The sequence below is a fragment of the Pongo pygmaeus genome, chromosome 2 (genome assembly GCF_028885625.2).
Source record: "Pongo pygmaeus isolate AG05252 chromosome 2, NHGRI_mPonPyg2-v2.0_pri, whole genome shotgun sequence".
In the NCBI taxonomy this organism is placed as follows: Eukaryota; Metazoa; Chordata; class Mammalia; order Primates; family Hominidae; genus Pongo; species Pongo pygmaeus.
In genome coordinates, this window is record NC_085930.1 from 56599550 (window position 1) to 56621021 (window position 21472).

At 44.5% G+C, this 21472-nt stretch overlaps 1 protein-coding gene and 1 non-coding gene across 8 annotated transcripts in view; one reads left to right on the plus strand and one right to left on the minus strand.

Moving 5' to 3' along the window:
- Positions 1–21472, minus strand: part of MYLK (myosin light chain kinase) — a 280357-nt gene that overhangs the window by 202523 nt on the left and 56362 nt on the right. For 5 of the 7 annotated variants that reach the window (XM_063661671.1, XM_063661677.1, XM_063661676.1 and 2 more), the window contains exon 2: positions 20437–20559. The gene's annotated coding sequence lies outside the window, so the exon portion shown is untranslated. Of the gene's footprint in view, positions 1–20316; positions 20413–20436; positions 20560–21472 lie in introns of those variants that run through there. The other 2 variants (XM_063661678.1, XM_063661675.1) reach the window with 2 other exon arrangements.
- Positions 2994–3123, plus strand: LOC129034415 (small nucleolar RNA SNORA5). The gene has a single exon (XR_008501892.1). It is a non-coding gene; the product is annotated as a small nucleolar RNA SNORA5 (small nucleolar RNA).

Consider the following 21472-nt stretch of genomic DNA (forward strand, 5'->3'; position numbering starts at 1 on the left):
TGAGAGCACAGCCCATCAGCAGGAACACAAGGAGGAACTTCTGCTCGGAGGTGTCAGCTCAGCGGGTTCCCAGTTGAGAGGAGAAAGTGCGTGTCCCCTCTAAACCCTCTCTGAAACAGGGAGCCATTTGCACTTGGGGTGAGGGAGCACTTCCACACAGGATCCTCCATCAGCTACAAGGGGGAAGTACAGGCAGATGCAGGGCCAACAGGGAGATCAATGGACCACCATCAGCTATTAGCTGCACTCATACCTGGCTCAGGGAGAACGGGCCTTGAGCATATGAGGCTCAACTTCCAATAGGGAATTTGGAATCCTATTGGAGAAAACAGATTATCAAAGAGAAAAATAGAGCCCCAGGAGCCAGGAAAGTGGGATGGAAAATTAAAAAGCCAATGGGGCATTGGCCTGTTCAAAGGTCCTAAAACCCTTCATGCTTGTCTACTCCTGAACTTGAAATTCCACACCCTACTGGGGACACTGTGCTAAACAAAGGCGGCAGTTCATTTTTTTTAGCATGCAGCCTGGAGTGCCTAGCATTTATTCAGTGTTAGATGCTCTCTCTCGCCAACAATAACAAGATTGGTATAGTGCTCTGAAGAGCAGTATGTTGTTTACCATCCTTGTAAAGCTTTGAAACGGCAATTCTAGTGCCAGAACATTTTCTTTCAAGCAATTTAGGTAAGCTTCTACCCGGTAGACACAGCAGCCAGCCAGGTAGGCCCCTCCAGGTATGATTCATTAGGCCAGGAAGCAGTACTTCACGTACGTATTTGTATCATCTTTCTATAAAACCATATCTATTAAATTAACAATTCACTTCTAATTACTAACCACCATTTCTAACAGTTCTATAACGTTGAACAGAATGCTATCACCTGGAGCTTTTATCATTAACGCTCAATATAAAGAATCCATTTTTAATCTCACTCTGGTTTTTTGTCATTACCCAATATGGAACTGTTCTTAGAGAAAGCAGACCCCTGGGACTTCTCAGAGTCAGCGATAGAGATTCAGGACGCCCACACTGAAGAACTCTTGCCCCCCAGTTCTGTTCCCCCTCATACCTATTAGTCAGGGCTGGGTTCCGTCACCTTAGTGGCTTCATCCCTCTCTGCTTCTGGGCTCAAGAGAAAAATTGAATTCATTATTGACAGCACCTGTTCCTTGTGATGTAAGCTTAAACCAAATGAGGGGCAGTCAGAACCATCTTGCTTACACCTGTTTCAGTTTAAGACTTTGCAGTGGTACTTTTTCCCCCATTGAAAGTCAGGTTTCCCCACCCAACCTCTCTAGGGAGCTATGGTTTGACATTAGCCCATGCTTGCTCAGGTGTCCTCTCCACAGATACCAGCCAATTCCATATCTAGCCCGGCCTCTAAAGCAGAGCGTTCTCTCTTGAGTGAGATGGTGGTTTCCCCTTCTCTCTTAACTAGAGACTTAAAACAGTGTCCAGGTGCCAAAAGGTAATTTCCTGCTTAAGTCCAGGAAAAGCCAGAGTTTGCCCCAACACTTGTCACCTGTGCCCCTCAACCAACCAACTGAACAAAATGTCTATGAAAGATCTAGATGTCTCTTTACTTTGGCAATCCCTGAACTGTTAATCTGTTTGTTCACACATCCAGTCAGCTGTGCCTGTTATGGCTTCTCCGTTGATTGGGGGCCCCACTGAGCTGAGGCTGTCTATGAGGAGATACTGTGTGAAGGTCTTTACCTTCTGTTTCCCAGTGCTCCCAAGATGTCCAGCCAGGCATATTGGGGCACTTAGGGTCACACCAATCCTCCTGTGGGCACAGGGGAGGGGGCCTTCTCCACAATCCCACCCCACTTTTCTTGCAAGATGAACCTAGGCTTGGCTCCCAGGCTAGATCACTGATGGTCAACTTGGCAGTCTGCTCAGTAATGGGGTTCCCAAAAAGCGTGCCTTGACAGAGCCGATAGAAGAAAGGGCAGACAGCAGGAAGTAAACAGAGCCCACTCAGGCCAAGTCCCTATCTGCTTAAAGTTATCATCCTCTACCATTTGAACTGATTTTTGCACTAGCCATACCAGGGCTTTTTCATGAAAAGTCAAGAACTTGCTAATGCTAAAAGGTTGCAAATAGGGGAAGGTTCAGCTGGCAAATTATTTACCCTCACTTAAGCTTCTGCTTATTGAGATTTTAATGGTCATGTACCAGGTTTGTGGGATGGGGCAGGAAGACTGCAAGGGGAAAAGGGGCTCTTGGGTCAAAGTTAAATATGAATTCTAGCCACATGCTGGGGCAGCTTGGGAATAATTACCTTGGTTATCTTAATCAGGATAGATAGCAGAACTGTATTCATCTACAACACCTGGGCCACTTCTCCATCAGGCTGGGCCCACCTCTGCATCAGGGAATCTTAATTCACTCTCTCTCTCTCTCTCTTTTCTTTTCTTTTTTTCTTTTTTCTTTTTCTTTTTTTTTTTTTTTTTTTGAGGTGGAATCTTGCTCTGTTGCCCAGGCTGGAATGCAGTGACGTGATCTCGGCTCACTGCAACCTCCACCTCCCGGGTTCAAGCAATTCTCCTGCCTCAGCCTCCCGAGTTGCTGGGATTACAGACATGTGCCACCATGCCTGGCTAATTTTTGTATTTTTAGTAGAGACGGGGTTTCACCATGTTGGCCAGGCTGGGCTCGAACTCCCAACCTCAAGCAATCTGCCTGCCTCAGCGTCCCAAAGTGCTGGGATTACAGGCATGAGCCACCACACCCGGACAATTCATGGCCTCTTAAGCACTAGAGGCAACCAACAGAGCAATTGTCATCAACCCAGAATGTCCTCCAACCTCCCTTTCAATAATTAGGGTGACCACATAACATATTATCCAAATGAGAGCTCTTGAGAATGGAAAGGGCTCTTTGAATACTCATGCTGGGACTATTCAGGGGAGCTGGGGCCACCTCTACCCTAATCACTCCCATGTCTCCCTAAGTCTAGACACAAGACATGACTTCAAAGATATCTTCCCCATGCAGCTGTGTCAAATTTGGTGCCTGCCCTGCCTGTGTAGGCACTGACCCAGAAGGCTGCCACAGAAACACTGACTCATGGGCCCTGTTCTGTGTCTCGGGCTCAGGGATAAATTTGGTTACAGATACCAAGCCTCTAGAAAAACAAAAGACAAAGGTGTCTTCCCCGGCCACATTCACCCTATTCCGGCCAAGCTCAGGCTTCATGTGCCCTCTGTCCAGGAACCTGTTATTTCACACTCCGGGTTATTTTGGACATGTTCTCATAGCTGTCCTTACTCCTTTGCTAGACAGACAGTGTCTTGGTTTCCGACTCTTTACAGGAATGTTGAACTCACCCGAGTTCCCTTGTCTCATCATCTTTTGTCATTCATAAACAAATAAACAATACTGGCTAAAAGTTTGGTTGTGAGTAGGATTACAAATGACTTTTCCCCCAATATAAATACTATAATTTTCTGTAATATTTTTCCAATCTGTTTCTATGTATGTACTTTTAAAAATAAAATTATATATACAAATTATCATTGCCTTCATTTTTCATGCTTTTCCTCAGATATGGAACACTCTTCATAAATCTTATTTTCAGTGACTATATCATATTCTAGCAAGTAGACAAGCCAAAACTTAATGATGCCCCTGTCATTTACTATTTAGGTTGCTTCCAATTTCATTAAAACAAACAAACAGTTTCATGGACATAAACTGATCCTTTATTTCTTTCTTTTTCTTTTTTTTTTTTTTTTTTTTTAGATGGAGTCTCATTCTGCTACCCAAGCTGGAGTACAGTGGTGCAATCTCGGCTCACTGCAACCTCCACCTCCCAGGTTCAAGCAAGTCTCCTGTCTCAGCCTCCCGAGTAGCTAGGACTACAGGCACCTGACACCATACCTGGCTAATTTTTGTATTTTTAGTAGAGACGGAGTTTCCCCTTGTTGGTCAGGCTGGTCTTGAACTCCTGACCTCCACCCACCTTGGCCTCCCACAGCGCTGGGATTACAGGCATGAGCCACCACACCTGGCCCCTTTATTTCCATAATAATCCTTTGGATTATTTCCCCAAGATACATTTCAAGAACTTCAATTACTGAGTCAGAGTGCATGGGATTTTATGGCTCTTGCATCCAGGTCCTCTTGATTCCTGTCAACTTGCCTGGTGCTGACTTGTGGCTCCCCAGTATTTTACTCTCCTGCCTCAGCCTCCGTTTAAGCTTGTTCTTCTTGATCTGGTGCCAGAATTCAGGCAAGTATCAGGTCCAGGGATTCCTACATGGTTTGAAGGGGTGTACACTTAGATACCCAATCAAGTTAGGCAAGTCTTGGGAAGTGAGGCAAGTATTGAGTAAGACAGAAAAGGATCCAAGCTTCGAGAAGTCGTGAAGTTCAAAACGATTGCTATCAAGCAAAACATGAGGCTTCTGCCCTCTCCAGTATAATCCTGCCAGTGGGGGCAGCTCTGGAATGCCTCCCACGGTCTTTTCCACCCAGCTGAGTCCTACTCCAACCTCAAGGTCCATCTCTTCTCTAAGCCCTCCCCACCCAGCAGGATCTAAGAGCCTCTAAAGCCCTATCTATGACATGGGTCCACAAGCACCCCATCCGTCACATCGTGCCCACCAATCTATGAAAAGTAAGAAAAATGAAGACAACATGGGGAGCTTTTTATACAGCTTAATGTATATAATTTAAAAGGCTGTCCTCTAATCTCAGTTTATGTCCTTCAAACTTTTTAGAAATTCACATGTTCTTTCATTTATTTGTAAAAATGTAAATGGCTTTGTTTAATTAGAAGTTTGTTCATTCATCACGTTTTTGAGAGCTTACTACCTGCCAGGTGCTATAATAGTCCCTGGAGACATAGCAGTGAACAAAACAGATGAAGCTTCCCCTGCTCAGCCCAGCTCAGATTCTGCAGATCAAGGCCTTGTCTCCCCAGCTGCAATGCCTATGAGCAGGACCTGGGTTTGTACATCTTTGGATCTGCACACAGTAAGTTCTTAATACACACTTGCTGAGGACAGAGTTTTATAGTGATATCAACACTTCCTGGGAGGATGGTGGGAGCACTCGTGTGCACATCAGTATGCATTGATGGCATACATCCTATGGGTCTCCCATATGTATGATGTATGGCATATGTATGTATGGCATATGTATGTATGGCATATGTATGCATGCATGGAAGCATGAAGTAGGCGTTGAAGTCAGCCAGCTCTGGCACCACACTGCCTGGCTTCCAGCTCCAGCTCTGCTGCAAGACCTTCAGCAAAGTTCTTGGACCTCTTTCAGCTCACGTCCTCCCTATAATAGGGGGAAGATGGTAACAGCACTTGTCCCAGAGGTCATGAGGATTGAAGTCCTCAACACAGTGCTGGTTCCCTGGAAGCCCTCCTTAAATGTGGCCTGTTGCAGCTATAACCATAGCACCAATCAGGTGCTAAATGAACCAGCTATTAGGCGACAGAGTCAACATTAAACCAGGAGAAAACTTCCACACTACAGGGAACCAATCTGAAATTGAAGATGTATTTGACTGGTTGGCCAGAAAAGTTAATAACATAAGACAGAAATTTTCATTTGTACATAAAAGAGAGGGAAAAAAACTAGACAGACTTTCTCCTCCTTCTCCAAAGATGCCAACAATAGAAATATGGCACAATGCCCCTACCAAATCCAGGTTTCTGTAATGATGGGCACGTGCCAGAACTTAACCACAAACAGCCAGGCTGAGTTGGGGGGAGCAGAATTTGGGAATAAGCACACACAGATCGGGGACTTTCCTGAAGTATGGACATTCCACAGACAGATCATTTCCGGTACCACAGAGAGCTTCGGAATTTAAGAAGTCTAAGAGAGGGTGCAGTAGGGTGGGAAACAGAGCATGGGCCACAGCCAGCAGAAGGACAAAGGCCCAAGTTTGTAGAGGCTGCTGTTAGCACTGAGATTTAAGTGGAATGCTGTGCAGATTTAATATCAGTGGCGCAGATAAAATAATGTCAGCAGATTGGGTAATTAAAGCTTCTTGGCTCACTTCCTCACTCTCTCACTTTCTGGAAGGATGTTCAGAGGGAAAAGAGATGGGTGCAATAAACCAAGAATTCCTCAGGTTATGAGGATATTTTTAGTTTCTCCTGACATCTAGGATAGCAGAGACATTATTTCAGGATCAGATCTTGACTATGCCCTTTACACTGGGCTAAGCATCACTCTTTAAAACCCTTTGATGAAAATGAGATTCTTTTAAAGATGTCCACAGACTAATTAAGACTACTTCTGGGGAGTCTTTAGCCCCCAGCAGAGGCCGTTTCTAGGAGAATGGAACATATACTGTGAAGCCAGTTGCCACCATTCCTGTTTCTTACCATCTCCCCAAATTCCTTTCCCTGCCTGCCCAGGGTTCCCCTCTGGGCCTGCATCTGGATCAGATCTGCTCAGCCCAGGCCGACAGCTATACCAGGGGAGTTGTCAGGGGGCCATAGCCAGGTCATCACAGAGCAGCACTGGCCCAACTACCTGTTCCCACTTGCTTTTTAAAGCTTGGGCTGCTTGACAAGGAAAAGAGTGAATCACAGAACTATAGAATCTTATTCTGTCCCAAACTGGCCAACAGTGGGCCTAATGTGTGCAATGAGATTTGCCAGGGTATAGCTGAGCCATGAGGCTGGTGATTACAGGCTGATAGCAGGTAAGGAACCAAAAATAGAGCAGGCCTGAGAGTGCGAGGAGCTGCAGCACTAACTCCTCCAGATCCTTAGGGTGGTCCTGGATTCTCAAGAGGTAAGACACCCTCCTCACACATGCAGAAACCATCTCTGCGCATGTCCAACAGACCTGAGGCCTGAGGCTCCAAGAAGGGAGGGGGGCACGGCAGGGGAAGGAGTTCAGGTCACTGTTAGCAGGGTCAGCTCTCTTAGGAAAGGTCTAGAGAACCTCATTAGGGCCATCCTCTTCCATTGCCCAGCTCCTACAGGGGCTTATTGTGGGGACCTTGACAGAGCCCAGACAGCACATCTCTGAAAGGTAACTATTGAGTTACCACCCTCACAGGTAGTCCATTCCCATATGATGTCAGGGGGCACTGTATTATTCAAGAAATGGTTTTTGCTGAGCCATGATATGCCTCCCCCTAAATGGACCCAATTCTGCCTCCTGCAGTCACACAGAGTGAACTCTCCTCTTCTATAAGACATGCCTGCAAATGTTTGAAGACAGGCATCACTTATCCTTTACCGTTCTGCAGATTAAACACGCTCAGTCCCACTTCAACTATTTCTACTTGGCAGTTTTCAAATACATCCACTTCCTCTGGGCACACATTAGTTTGACTATGACCCTCTTGCTATGACTCTGAGGAATGAAGAAAGAACACAACCACAGGGCGCCTGTAATCCCAGCACTTTGGGAGGCCAAGGCAAGTCGACCACTTGAGCCCAGGAGGTCGAGACAAGCCTGGGCAACACGGCAAACCCCAACTCTACAAAAAACACAAAAATTAACTGGGTATGGTGGTGCATGCCTGTGGTCCCAGCCACCCAGGGGGCTGAGGAAGGAGGATTGCTTGAGTCCAGAAGGCAGAGGTTGTAGTGAGCAGTGATGGCACCTCCGCACTCCAGCCTGAGCGAAAGAGCCAGACCCTCTCTCAAAAACAAAAACAAAAACAAAAACCCACAACTCACAACCACGCAGTGGTTAAACGTGCAGATTTGAATCTCAGTTCTGTCACCCCCTGTGCCTCAATTTCCTCAGCAGCACCTGATAATCTTAGTTGTGGTGAATTAAATCAATCAATTCATGGAGAGCTCTTAGAACTGTGCTTGGCACCTGATAAGCATCTAATTAAGTTTTAGCTACTTCTTAGCACGATGCTTAGCATATAAGAAGTACATAATACATACACAAGTCCTCCACCTAGATATTCCAGTTCCCTGACTCACCAGCTTCCTTACCGATAAAACAACAACAGTACCACCACTGGGCAAGGCTGCTTTGGAACTTTGATGAGGCAAGAAATGAGAAGTCTCCTGGTCAGTGCTTGGTGCATAACAAGGATGCAATAAACATTAGCTTCCTCTCCCTTTTTATTGATGCAACAGTTGGGAGACCATTCTTCATGTCTCTCACAGTTTTGCACATCTTGCAAGCAGAGGCACTGACTGCCTTTGTTCCCAACAATCTTTTCAAGAAGATTTGCATAGCAAACAGTGTTCAAAGAGAGTTTCTCTCAGGATGGAGCAAAGTGCAGGCACACTTACTCTTCATTACAGAACTCTCAAGTTCCCTAGGCTCAGGAATTCTCTCCACTGTGTGTGCAGGTATCACCTGGCCCTCTTGGTGTCAACCTGTGGGGGTTGGAGCTCAAAGAACCAAACACGAAAATGATGATGTTCTGATTACTGTTACTGTTGTGAATCATAAAGTCCCTTATCTCTACCCCATGAGTCTCATCTTCTGCCAGCATGTATGAAACTGTGGCAGGTTAACTCCTTAACTTGAACGTATGTGAAATCTAAGACCCTTCACAGCTATTAGCAAAAGCCTATAGAAAAGATAGTGGCAAAATAAACTCCTTTCCCACAGTCTTTATCTTAAAATGTCATCTACCCCTTCACATCCTATCAACGTTTAGCTGACTTTTTAAAATTTTTAAGTAAAGAATGTTTCCTTATTTATTTTCTTATTATTCCTGTTGATTTTCATCTTCCGGATTCTAATTCAAATTTCTGTTCATTTGAGATATTTCTAAGGCTCCTTTTTTTTTTCTTTTTGCAGGGGGCATTCTTTTGAATTTGAAGACTCCTCTTTTTAAGTTCCTTTGTCTGAGATGCACAGACCATCATCTCTCCTTACATCCCATTCATTCCTCCCACCAAAACAGGTGCACCACCCTCCTTCTAAATCTAGTCTCCTAACTGTAGCATCAGACACCAGGTCTGTACTGAATAAAACTTATGGAGAGCTTACAACTTCATTCAATTTGTTGGCAAGAGAACTGAAAGTTCTACCATCATCCTAGGGTGCTCTTCTCCTCTCCCTTCATCCTTCACTGAGAGCACAGAGCAGGGCTCTCATGCTAACAACCCTGCCTGTAAAAGGTGGGGATGCATGACCTGAGGGTGTGACTCAGGCAAAGGCCAGCAGGACACCAGCTGTTGTAGTTGGGCAGAACAGTTAAGAACAGAAATCTGAGAAATCTGGCCTAGAACAGCTGACTAGCCCACATCAAGCCAGGATCTGAGAACATGGTTGTATGAATGGGAGCAGGGAAGTACAGATATTGCCAGACTCACCTCAGGCACTAAGAAAAGGAGGGAACACAGTTAAGGATGAGGTTATAGAAATGCCTAATACAATTTCTACTCACCTCAGGCAGCTAAGTGGAAAGCTGGTAGACACAGAAGTGGTCATGGCTCCACATCTTTTTCAGATACCCTAAATTAATGGGACATGGTCTTCACTCCTGCCTCCTACCACTACTTCCACTGCCACTCATTTTTAGATCGAGGATTTGTGTGCATGATGAAGTCTAGCTTGCAGATACCCACTGACTATTCAGCTAAGCTACCAGTGACTGATTTCCTCCCTTCCTTCCTTCCTTCCTTCCTTCCTTCCTTCCTTCTTTCCTCTCTCTCTCTCTCTCTTTTATTCTTTTCTTTCTGACGAAGTCTCACTCTGTTGCCCAGGCTGGAGTGCAGTAGTGCGATCTCGGCTCACTGCAACCTCTGCCTCCCGGGTTCAGGTAATTCTCCTGTCTCAGTTCCCCGAGTAGCTGGGATTACAAGTGTGCGCCACCACACCTGGCTATTCTTTTTTTGTATATTTAGTAGGGACAGGATTTCACCATGTTAACCAGGCTGGTGTTGAACTCCCGACCTCAAGTGATCCACCCACCTCGGCCTCCCAAAGTGCTGGGATTACAGGCATGAGCCACCATGCCCGGCTGAGCTACCAGTGATTTTCAAAGTTTTCTCTCTTGCTTTCTATAATTACCCTCCCTCCCCACTACAAAACTGGTATATCTAAGTCTCAGCAACTGGTATGAAATTATAACTTATGATTCTTTTAAAAATAAATAAAAAATTCAAAAGCCAACAAAACTCTTGAACCATCATGCTTTGCTATTATTCATCTTTTTTAATGTATTTTGGGTTTTATTTTTAGATTTTACTGTCTAAAGATCTCTTACAATATTTTTTAAGCAGGGCAGGGTATCCCAAGACCTCAACAGCTGGTCATAAGTTACTTGCAGAACTGTAGCATAGTTTTCTTTCTTTTGAAAAATAATTAGTCTGTGATGGCTTTAATGGATAGCAAATGAATAAAAACAACTTTTATCTTAACGTAGTTTTAGCAGTAAGAATGAATTTTATCAGGACCCATGATCAGGGATTATCTGGAAACATTTAGTAATAAGTTCCAAGAAAAACTCCATGGGATGAACCCTTGATCTGCAGGCCTCCTACCAGCTTAAACTTTACAGGACTAGGGGTTCACCTTCATCCCACACCCAGGGTCTCCTTTGTGTTGTAGGGGCTCAACTGCTGGTCCTGCCTCCCCCAAGATGGCTTTCCATTTCGTCAGTGTTCACAAGTGCCCCAACCAGAAACTACTCTTATGCTTTCCTATGATACTATGGGTCATCTGCTTTCATTATGTTTACGTAAGAGACAGGACAAGATCCAAACCTCATCGTAATCTCCCAATTGCCAGAAAACCCAATCCTTTACCTATATAGATTAACTTCCAGTTTGTCCAACCCTGTAGGGGGTTGCTGTGGTTTGAATGTGTCCCCCAGAATTCATGTTTTGGAAACTTGACTCCCACTGCAACGGTTTTAAGAGGTGGGACCTTTAAGAGGTGATTAAGTAATGAAGGCTTTGTTCTCATTAATAGATTCATGTTATTTCAGGAATGGGTTCATTATTGTAGGAGTGGGTTTGTTATTTAAAAAAAAGTCCAACCCCCCTCTTGCTCTCTTATTCTCTCTTGTCCTTCTACCTTCCACCATGGGATGACACAGCAAGAAGGCCCTGGCAAGAAGCCAGCCCTTGAACTTGGACTTCCCAGCCTCCAGAACTATAAGAAATAAGTCTCTATTCTTTATAAATTACCTGGTTTGTGATATTCTTTTATAGCAGCATAAAATAGGCTAAGACAGGGTCTTCAGGCTATTCCACCACAGATACTGCCTCTAGTCAAAAATGGCCAGACCCTCAGGCCTGGGTACTCCCCATCAATACAGAGAAATGAAACCTGGTCAAGAGAAGAGGCCACTGCTGTCCCAAAGCACAGCCCATAGAATTACTCCCCAGACACAGGTACCATCTGGATTCTCCAGTCTTTATAAGAACCTGAACTGGTAGTTCTGAGTAAGAAACCTTCAAGGGAAGCCATGAAGGACTCCTCCATCCTTCTTCATCTGCAGCAGGGGGTTACGTGTACTTTACAGAGTATGGTAAAGAATCCCACTGCTGCATCAATCAGTGGGCAAAGAGCCCATCATGACCCATCACTGTCTCTGCTTCCTCAGGTTGAAGTCCTATGATCACATTTGTGGGGCTGACAGTTTCTGAAGTTAAGAATCTGACACATTTGTGCATCTGTCCTACTCCTTCCATCTGTCTTCTCCTCTGCCACCCAACCCTTCTACTCAGAGTTGGGACATCAGTAGCCTCTTCTGCCTAGGAAGGGACTAGTCCTGGACCTTCCTTGTCATCACTGTCCCCACACCCCCCCAATACACAACTCCAAAAGTAGCTCCTCAGGAAACGTCACTTCAGGCCTCAACCTCACACTGCAGAGCTTTTGGAGTGAGGCAGTTAAGGCACAGCTTTGAGTGGCTCTGAGTGCAAACAGAAGAAAGAAATCATCCCTGGCTTCAATGAGGTTCCAGTTTAATGGGGGAAGATGAGGTCCACGAACACATATGAAAGCAGGAAATCACCAAGAGAGCATCATTCCTTGTGTGATAATGGGTTTAAACACCTCATGGCTGCACTAACACACTAACACAGTTAATCACCACCCCTGCTTCTTGACAGACTTTCTTCCCTTGCTTTCTGGAATGCCATACTCTCCTGTTTTTCTTCCTACTTCCTTTTCCTGGTCTCTAAATGACTGGCATGCTCACTCCTGAGGTGATCAAATCCAGTCCTGTGGTTTTATACACCATCTAGAGGCTGGTGATCTCCACACACATTTCTTATCCCACCCTCTCCACTGACCTCCAGAATTTGACATCTCACTGTCTACTTCAGATCTCAACTGGTTTATCTAACAAGACATACAGGACCTCTCCATTTCCTCCAGCCAAATGTGCTCTTCTCACAGCATTTCCCATCCAGGCAAAAGGCTCCACTGTCCACCCAAGTGCTCAGGCCCAGAATTCATCCCTCACTCCTCTCCCTCCACTTCCAATCCATAAGCAGCTCTGACTGGTTCTAACTTTAATCTTACCACTCCCCTCCACCTCCACTGCCACCAGCCATCCAAGGCACCATCGTCATGCTTTTAGACCACTGTAGCAGTCGCCTATCTTCCTCCCTAATTCCACTCTCACTTCCCTACAGTTAGCTCCCTCACACAGTCAGATTGTGGTGCTCCCCACTCAACACCCTCCAACGGCTGCCCACTCCACACAGAATAAAACCCAAACCCCTTACCATGGCCTACAAGGCCCTGTGTCACCCAGCTCTGGCTCACTGCTCCAAACTCATCTCCTATTAAGCTCTGCCCTCCCACTCTTACACTCACTGGCCTGCTTTGCTGTTCCTCCAACCACACCAAGTTCACTCCTGACTCAGGGCCTTTGCAATGGACAGTTTTCCTACCCGGAATAGTTTTCTTCCTCCAGATCTTCTCAAGACCCCCTCCTTTACTTTATTTTATTGTTTTCTGCTTACATATCACCTCCACAGAGGGGCCTTTCTTGACTACTTGACCATCCTATATAAAATACCCCTCTACCCAATCTCTTCATCCCCTTATGCTCCTTATTGTACTTTATTGTTTCTTTTTTTTCTTTGAGACGGAGTTTCACTCTTGTCCCCCAGGCTGGAGTGCAATGGTGCGATCTCAGCTAGCCGCAACCTCTGCCTCCTGGGTCCAAGTGATTCTCCTGCCTCAGCCTCCTGAGTAGCTGGGATTACAGGCCTACACCACCATGTCCAGCTAATTTTTGTATTTTGAGTAGAGACAGGGTTTCACTATGTTGGCCAGGCTGGTCTCGAACTCCTGACCTCAGGTGATCCATCCGCCTTGGCCTCCCAAAGTGCTGGGATTACAGGTGTGAGCCGCAGCATCTGGCTCTTACTGTACTTTAAAATCACTGCTGGATGTTACTGTCTTCCTGTTCCACCAGAATGAAAATTACGTGAGAGCAGGGACTTTGCCTCACTCATCATTCAAGGAGCACTTGTTAGATGAATGAAAGTCATGCCTGGTAGAATGTCAGGTCATGTTAGCCACATTGATGGGAGTTACATTCTTTTCTGGGGAAGGGGACTGAATTTTTCATAGAAACAATAACATAAGAGATGGTTACACTATTGATCAAGGTCCTAATGCCCACCTTCTAAAGAAACATGATCAAACCCCATATTTAACTACAAGTTATATATCAAGCAATATAGAGCTCTCTAAAATACATGTACTTTCATTAAAAAAAGAAAAATAATAATGAAGCATATGTAAATATAATTTGATATGATATATATCATAATTCTTGTTCAAAGTTATTATATCAAAAGCAGAATTATCATCTTCATTAAAAACATGGAATTCATAAGGCTGGGTTTGTTGGCTCATGCCTGTAATCCCAGCACTTTGAGAGGCTGAGGTGGGAGGATTGCTTGAGCCCAGGAGTTTGAGGCCAGCCCTGACAACACAGCAAGACCCCATCTCTACAAATAATTCAAAAGCTGGATATGGTGGTGTGTGCCTATAGTCCCAGCTACTCAGGAGGCTGAGGCAGGAGGATTGTTTAAGCCTGAGAGGTCGAGGCTGCAGTGAGCTATAATTGTGCCATTGCACTCCAACCTGGGCAACAGAGCAACACCCTGTCTCAAAAGAAAAAAAAAGCCATAGAACTCAGATAAGAGACTTTCCACTGACATCTCTGAAAATACCTATGGAGGAAACTACAGGTTACTTGCCCTTTTGAAACATCTATTGAGAAATGTTGGTAGGGAGAGTGTTAGAAAGTAGCAGGGCATGGAGACACACCTGTGGTGTCCAGGAGGGCAGCATGGAGCCACCCAACCTCTGCAGCTCTATCTCCCCTGCCAAGATTGTCTGGAGTCAGGAGAGACTTCTTGTTGCAAGGAAAAGGTAAGCAGAAGATCCCCACCCGTCCCCATTGGCATTGCAAACACCTACAGTCCTTAGAACAGGAGAATCCCACAGTCCTTACAAGTCCTGGGCCCAGTTTGGAGAGCCACTGGAATTCACACAGCCACATTGCTCTGAATTAGGAGCACAAGGTATGCACTTCCCATCTCTCCCATCCCTTGTGAGCCAAACTGCTGCAGCAAGGCACAATCTTGAGACCTCAGCCACCTCTGGATTGCATCCTGCTCTGGGGGCCAGTAACTACTGCACCTCCCAGCACTGGAGCTCCATTTTCCTTACACCAAGCTTACATGGGTGGCTGTATGCCACAATCCCAGTTGCATGGGCCCAAGATCAGCTGTGGCTCTGGTCCTGTACAGCAGGGAAACCAACCCCTGCCATTGCACTTCCAGCCAGAGGAACAATCTGTCAGTTCTGCCTGGGGCAAACCCACCCTTGAGCCAGCCAAATGGTTGCATGCCCTCCTCTAAATAGGAGAGGCCCCTGAGCCTTCAAGCAGTTGATATGCCCCTGCACCAGCAAAGTGGCTATGCACCCACACTCAGGACCTGAGAAACAGCTCCATAATAGCATCCCCCCTTTGCAGGCATGTCCCTGGCCTGCCTAGTGGCCCTGTACCAACCCCACCCCCAAAAAAGGGCCTAAGAAACCCACAGGACATTCCTGGCAGGTATGCCGTTATGCCAGCTGAGCAGCTTTGCACCTGTGTCCCAAACCTAAGAAACAATGCTGTGGACCACCCCCAGCAGATATTCTCCCAGGCTGGCTGAGCAGCTGTCCGTCCATGTCCCAGCCTGAGATATAGCCTTGTGGGCCACCTCTGGCAGGCATGCCACCACACCAGTTGAGCAGCCTTGTGCCTGCATCCTGGGCCTAATAAGCAGCTGCATGGGCTGCCCCTGGCAGACACATCACCAGGCTGGCTGAGCAGCTATAAGCCCATGTCCTGAGATGAAGAAAGAGCCCCATGGGTCATCCCCAGCAGACATGCCCCCCAGCCAAGCAGGCAACCATGCAGCTGTGTCACAAGCATGAGAAACAGACCTGTAGGTAGTCCCCAGCAAACACAACCAGAGTCCAGCCAAGTGGACTTCTGTCAGCATCCTGTCCTGAGTCTGAAAAGCAGCCCCACAGACCACTCCTGACAGGCACACTAGGTTGGCCAAACATCTGCATGCTCATGCTCCTGGCCAAAATAACAGCCCTGGGCTCCCAAACCCAGCAAGCTAGACCCAAATTTGGTCAATCCATCATTTACATTTATATCCTCTAACCTTAGAAAGAGTCCAGCAAGCCCAGCCTGGCAAAGCTCCACCACTGTCACCACAAACTCTTTCAGCCTAGGTCACTGAGAAATCACAAATGCCACTAGTGTGGATTACAGGTGAAGAAACTACACGGAGACTACACTAATGCATCCACCTAGAACCCAGGGAAATGCACCCCACTGAACCGACATCACAAGACACATTCATATAAGTCTTTTTCTACAAAGCCTACTTCATAAAATTGGAAGAGGCAACTTTTCCACCAGATGCATAGAAATCAATGTAGAAACACAACCATAAAAAAATCAGAAAACATGTTACCTCCCAAGAAAAATAATAATTATCCAGTAACAGACTCCAATCATAAGGAAATATATGAAATGCCAGAAAAACAATTCAAAATAATAATCTTAAGGAAAATCAGTGAGATAATCTGATGAAATCAGGAAAATAATTGAAGATTTGAATGAGAAATTCAACAAAGAGATGGATATCATTTAAAAAGAACTAAAAGGAAATCAATTAATGCAATAAAAATTAGCAGAAAACTTCCTAAGTCTTAGGGGAGAGATGGACATTCAGGTCTAGAAAGCTCAAAGAACCCCAAATAGATTAAACCCAAACAGGTCCTCAGTAAGGCACATTATAATCAAATTGTCAAAAGTCAAAGACAAAGAAAGAATTTTAAAAGCATGAAGAGAAAAGCACCAAGTTACATATAAGGGAATCTCTATTAGACTAACAGGAGATTTCTCAAAAGGAATCTTACAGGCCAGGAAAGAAGAGAATTTAAACTATTGAAAGAAAGAAGGGAAAAACTCTGTCAGCCAAGACTATTATATGTCAGCAAAGCTAACCTTCAGAAATGAAGAAGAAATAAAATATTTCACAGACAAGCAAAAAGTAAAGGAATTCATCATCACTAAACTGGCCTTACAAGAAATGCTCAAGGGATTCTTACATCTGGAAATGAAAAGATGAAAAACACTATATATATATGTGAAGACTCTACCAAAAAACTTAGAACTGATAAACAAATTTAGTAAAGTTACAGTATACAAAATTAATATACAAAAATGAGTAGCATTTCTACACACAAGCAACAAACTAGCTGAAAAGAAATCAAGAAAGCAATCCCATTTACAATAGCTACTAAAAAAAAAATAGGAACAAATTTAACCAAGGAGGTGAAAGACCTCTACAAGGAAAACTACAAAACACTGATGAAAGAGATTGAAGAGGATACAAACAAGTGGAAAGGCATCCTATGCCCATGGATCAGAAGAATTAATATTGTTAAAATGACAATACTATCCAAAGCAATCTACAGATTGGATGCAATTCCTATCAGAATACCAATGAAATTCTTCACAGAAATAGAAAAAAAAAATCCCAAACTTTATATGGAACAATGAAAGGCCCTAAATAGCCAAAGCAGTCCTGACCAAAAATGACAAAGCTGGGGGTATCACACTACTAGACCTCAAAATATACTACAAAGCTGTAGTAACCCAAACAGCATGGTATTAGCATAAAAACAGACACATAGACCAACGGAACAAATAGAGAACCCAGAAATTAATCCACGTAGGTATAGCCAATTGATTTTTGACAAAGGTACTGAGAACATCTTTGGGAAAAGGATACTCTCTTGAATAGATGGTGCTGGGAAAACTGGATATCCAAATGCAGAAGAATAAAACTGGACACCCCACCGCTCATCCTACACAAAAATCAATTCAAAATGGATTAAAGACCTAAATGTAAGACCTGAAATGATAAAATTACTAGAAGAAAACATAAGGAAAATGCCTCAGAACATTGGTCTGGGAAAATATTTTATGAATAAGACCTCAAAAGCACAGGGAACAAAAGCAAAAATAAACAAATAGTATTATATCAAATAAAAAAGTTTCTGCATAGCAAAGGAAGCAAATAAAACAAATAGTGAAAAAACCTACAGGATGGGAGAAAATATTTGCAAACTACTCACCTGACAGGGGATTAATATCCAGAATATACAAGGAACTCAATTCAACAGCAGAAAAACAATCTGATTAGAAAACGGGCAAATAATATGAACAGACATTTCTCAAAAGAAGAAATATAAATTGCCAACAAATATATGGAAAAATGCCCAACATCACTAATCATCAGGGAAATACAAATCAAAACCACAGTGAGGTATCATCTTATCCCAGTTAGAATGGCTATTTTCAAAAAGACAAACAACAAATGCTGGCAAGGATGAGGAGAAAAGGAAACTCATATACTCTTGGTGGGAATATAAACTAGTATAGCAACTATGGAAACCAGTATAGAGGTTCTTCCAAAACTAAAAATAAAACAACCATATGATCCAGCAATTCTACTACTGGAAATTTATCCAAAGGAAAAAAGGAAATCATATCGAAGAGATGTCTGTATCCCCATGTCTACTGCAGCACTATTTACAATAGCCAAGATATGGGATCAATGTAGGTATCCAACAGAAGATGAATGGATAAATATAATGTTGTATAGATACACAATGGAATACTATTCAGCCATAAAAAAGAATGAATCCTGCCATTTGCGGCAACATGGATAGAACTGGAGGACATTATATTAAGTGAGATAAGCCAGGAACAGAAAGTTAGACACGGTGTGTTCTCATTCCTATGTGAAAGCTAAAAAATGTTGATCTCAAAGAAGTAAAAAAGTAGAACAGAGCATACTAGAGGCTGGGAAGGGTAGGAAGAAGGGTGGGATAGGGAGAGATTTCTAAAGGATACACAATTACAGCTAGATAAGAAGAATAAGTTCTACTGTTCTATACCGTGGTAGGATGACTATAGTTAACAATAATATATTATATAGTTTCAAATAGGTAGAAGAGGATATTGAATGTTTCAAACATAAAGAAATGATAAATGTTTGCAATGATGGATATGCTAATTGCCCAGATCTGATCACCATATATTAATTGTATCAAAACATCATTATGTACTCCATGAATATGCACAACTATTATTTGTAAATTTTTTAAAATTAAATTAAATTTAAAAAATGTTTACATCTTGTTAAGGAGTCCTGTATTACCTATGAGTGTCCCGTTGGCTCAGACTTTAAGGGACTCACAGAGAAGGGCATGAGTTCTAGACTGCCTTTGCACTGACCAGATGTATCTCAAGAGCTTTGCTCACATGGCCCCAATGATGCGAAGAAAGGAATACTGGGTGAGTCCTATGGTGTCATGTGCCCCTAGGCTTTAAAACTGAAGTTTTATCTCATTTTTATTTACTTCTTTTCCTCACTGCAAATGTCCCTGTCACAGCATAAAGTAGGTGACTAAACAAAGAGGGCTTCTGGCACAGCCCACTCACCAGTACCAGAGGCACTACTTTCATTCTGACCAGGCAGATGTGTCTTTAAAATAGAAGGGACTTGCATTATTTTGTGCATCCTTTGATCTTCTACCTATGGTGCTTCACAGTGTGAAAAGCCTTAAGGCTTTCCTTTAAAGGACGCCTTGCTCATATGTTCAGTGTTCGCTTTGGTCCAGCCTCCCACAAATCCTAAAATAAAGCCCCCATCTGAGCCACATATGCTGTGTTTTCTTTCAGGCAGTAGCAGGACACTGCTTTTCCCTTTATCAGCCATTTTAGAGTCCAACCTCATAGTCACTTTTTTAAAAATTCCTTTAATGTTATGGGATTTATTTCCTTAACAAAAGAGCAGGCCCTACATACTTCGATATGTCTTTCAAAGTAATCTAAGAAGCTGTTCCCTCAAGTCAATGATGGGGTCATAGTTCAAAGCAGGTTTAGCACCATGGGGGAAATAATCAGTATTATTTTTTTGAAATCACAGACCACACTTCCTGTTATTAATTCATGCCTCCCCATGTCCACCACCCACCAACCTTCTCACTTTCTTTGTTTCACTGGTATTGGTTTTGGCCCTGCCAGCCTCCTCTGCACTGAGAGTTAACTGACACCCTCACCCCAGGCTGATGTTAGCTGAGGACCCCTGAAGTGCTGTAGTAGTTAGACCCTAAGGAGGGGTCAAGTGTAGCAGCGGGAAACCGCCTTCCTCACTGCTAAAGCTGCAGAAAGCAATGGAAACACCCTAAGCCCCAAATTACACATATGAAATCCCAAACGATCACCCACATTTTGGAATATTATTTAGAATATTTACTATTGTATAGCTGCCCAAAGAAGGCACTGTCTTTGTTAAACAGGCTCACTCTACACCTATTATCACACAGGATTTCTCACCAAACAGAGTGCAGGTGACCAGGTTATGGACAGTGCTCTGGAAGCTGCTCAGTCCCACAGGACTAGCTATGGTTATGGGTCCAGGTAACACAAAGTTCCACCTGTGTCCCATCCCCAACAATGCCTGCTTGCCAAGGAACCATGGAGTCAAAGGAGAAATCAAAACCAGAGTTAGCCAGAGCAGCCTCCTGGAGCAACAGGAGGAGAAAGTTTTCAGCCAGCTTGGAAGGTTGGAGTACCAACCACAGTGTGCAGTGTGAACAGTTTCTAGCAGCAGCCTGGGCAACCCGCAGGCCCTTAATCTTGTTTCCTGGCTAGTTCCAATGATGATTCCCACCACCTTCGCCAGTTCAAGAATTCTGACCAGCTAAGCCAAGATCAACAGACAATGCTACAGCATATGCCTTCACTCCTACCTGCCTGGGCAGCTGGCCAGGTGCCATCTCACCTTGGGGGCAGCAGTCTCTCCTGGGCACCTAGAAAGACACACAGCTCCCCTCTCTGCAGCCTCCCCAGGGTGGACTGAGGAGGAATGGTCAACAGCATAATGTAAACTCTGCTCACTCACCACCGTCTTCTCTGTTGTTTGTTGTGGCAACTGGGCCAGCAGGACAGGAAAGGCGTCCTGAAGCTCTCAGCTGGGAAGCTCCTGAAGTTGCTCTGAACTGCAGCAGAGGCAGCCGGGAGCCACCTGGGTGGGTGGGAAGGAGAAAAGGAAAGCCAAATCAGAGACAGACACGCAAAAGGGATGTGGGAGCAGCTGGGAGGAGTACATCACTCTGGGACAGGCTATGTAGAAATAGGGAAGTGTCCCAACAGTGACGATGGGTGGCTTTTATTACCGTGTGAGGGGGTTATACGTTTAGAGTTCAGGAACAACAGTTACAAGGAGAACCAGAACGAGGCACTTTCTTCCCCCACAGAGGACAGACGCAGAACCATGAGGGTGGTACTCAGGGTAGGCTGCAGGGTCTAGGGAGAGGCCCCGGCCGGGGAGAGGGAGGAAGGCCATGCGAGCTGCCTTCCTGCAGGTGAAAGGCAGTGCAGGTAGGTGGCTGTTGGGGCCTTCTGGAGGGAGCTGGCTCCTGGCTATCAGAGATGTGGCTTTGGTGACATGGCCAGGGGAATAAAGGGCTGACAGGGCAGGAAAAAAAACACCAACACACTGGGAAAGCACTGTGCTTCTAGAGGAGTGTCTCTCCTACCTTAACTGCCCCAGGGCTGGGTCAATATGCTCTGTTCCCCCAGCACCACACCAAGGCAGAACACGGGACCCCCCACTCAGCCTGGCCCAGGCTCCTGAAGTTCCCCCTTCTCCTCCCTTCAGAAACTTTTGTTTTCCTCTGAGGGCAAATCTCACTTCTTAAGAGGGAAACAAATACCTACAGTAAGTAGCAATTCCATTTCCTCAGAGGGACAAATAACTTATTTCAGAGCCCTCCATAAGCTACCCATCCAGATGGTGTGTTAATTTGAAAAGGACAGTTTGAAAATCCAAAGGAAATCAAGCCCTCACAATGGCATTTGCTGTTTTTGAATGTTTTCTGTTCCCTCCCAAAATTTATGTTGAATCTTAATCCCTGATGCAACAGTAAGAGGTAGGA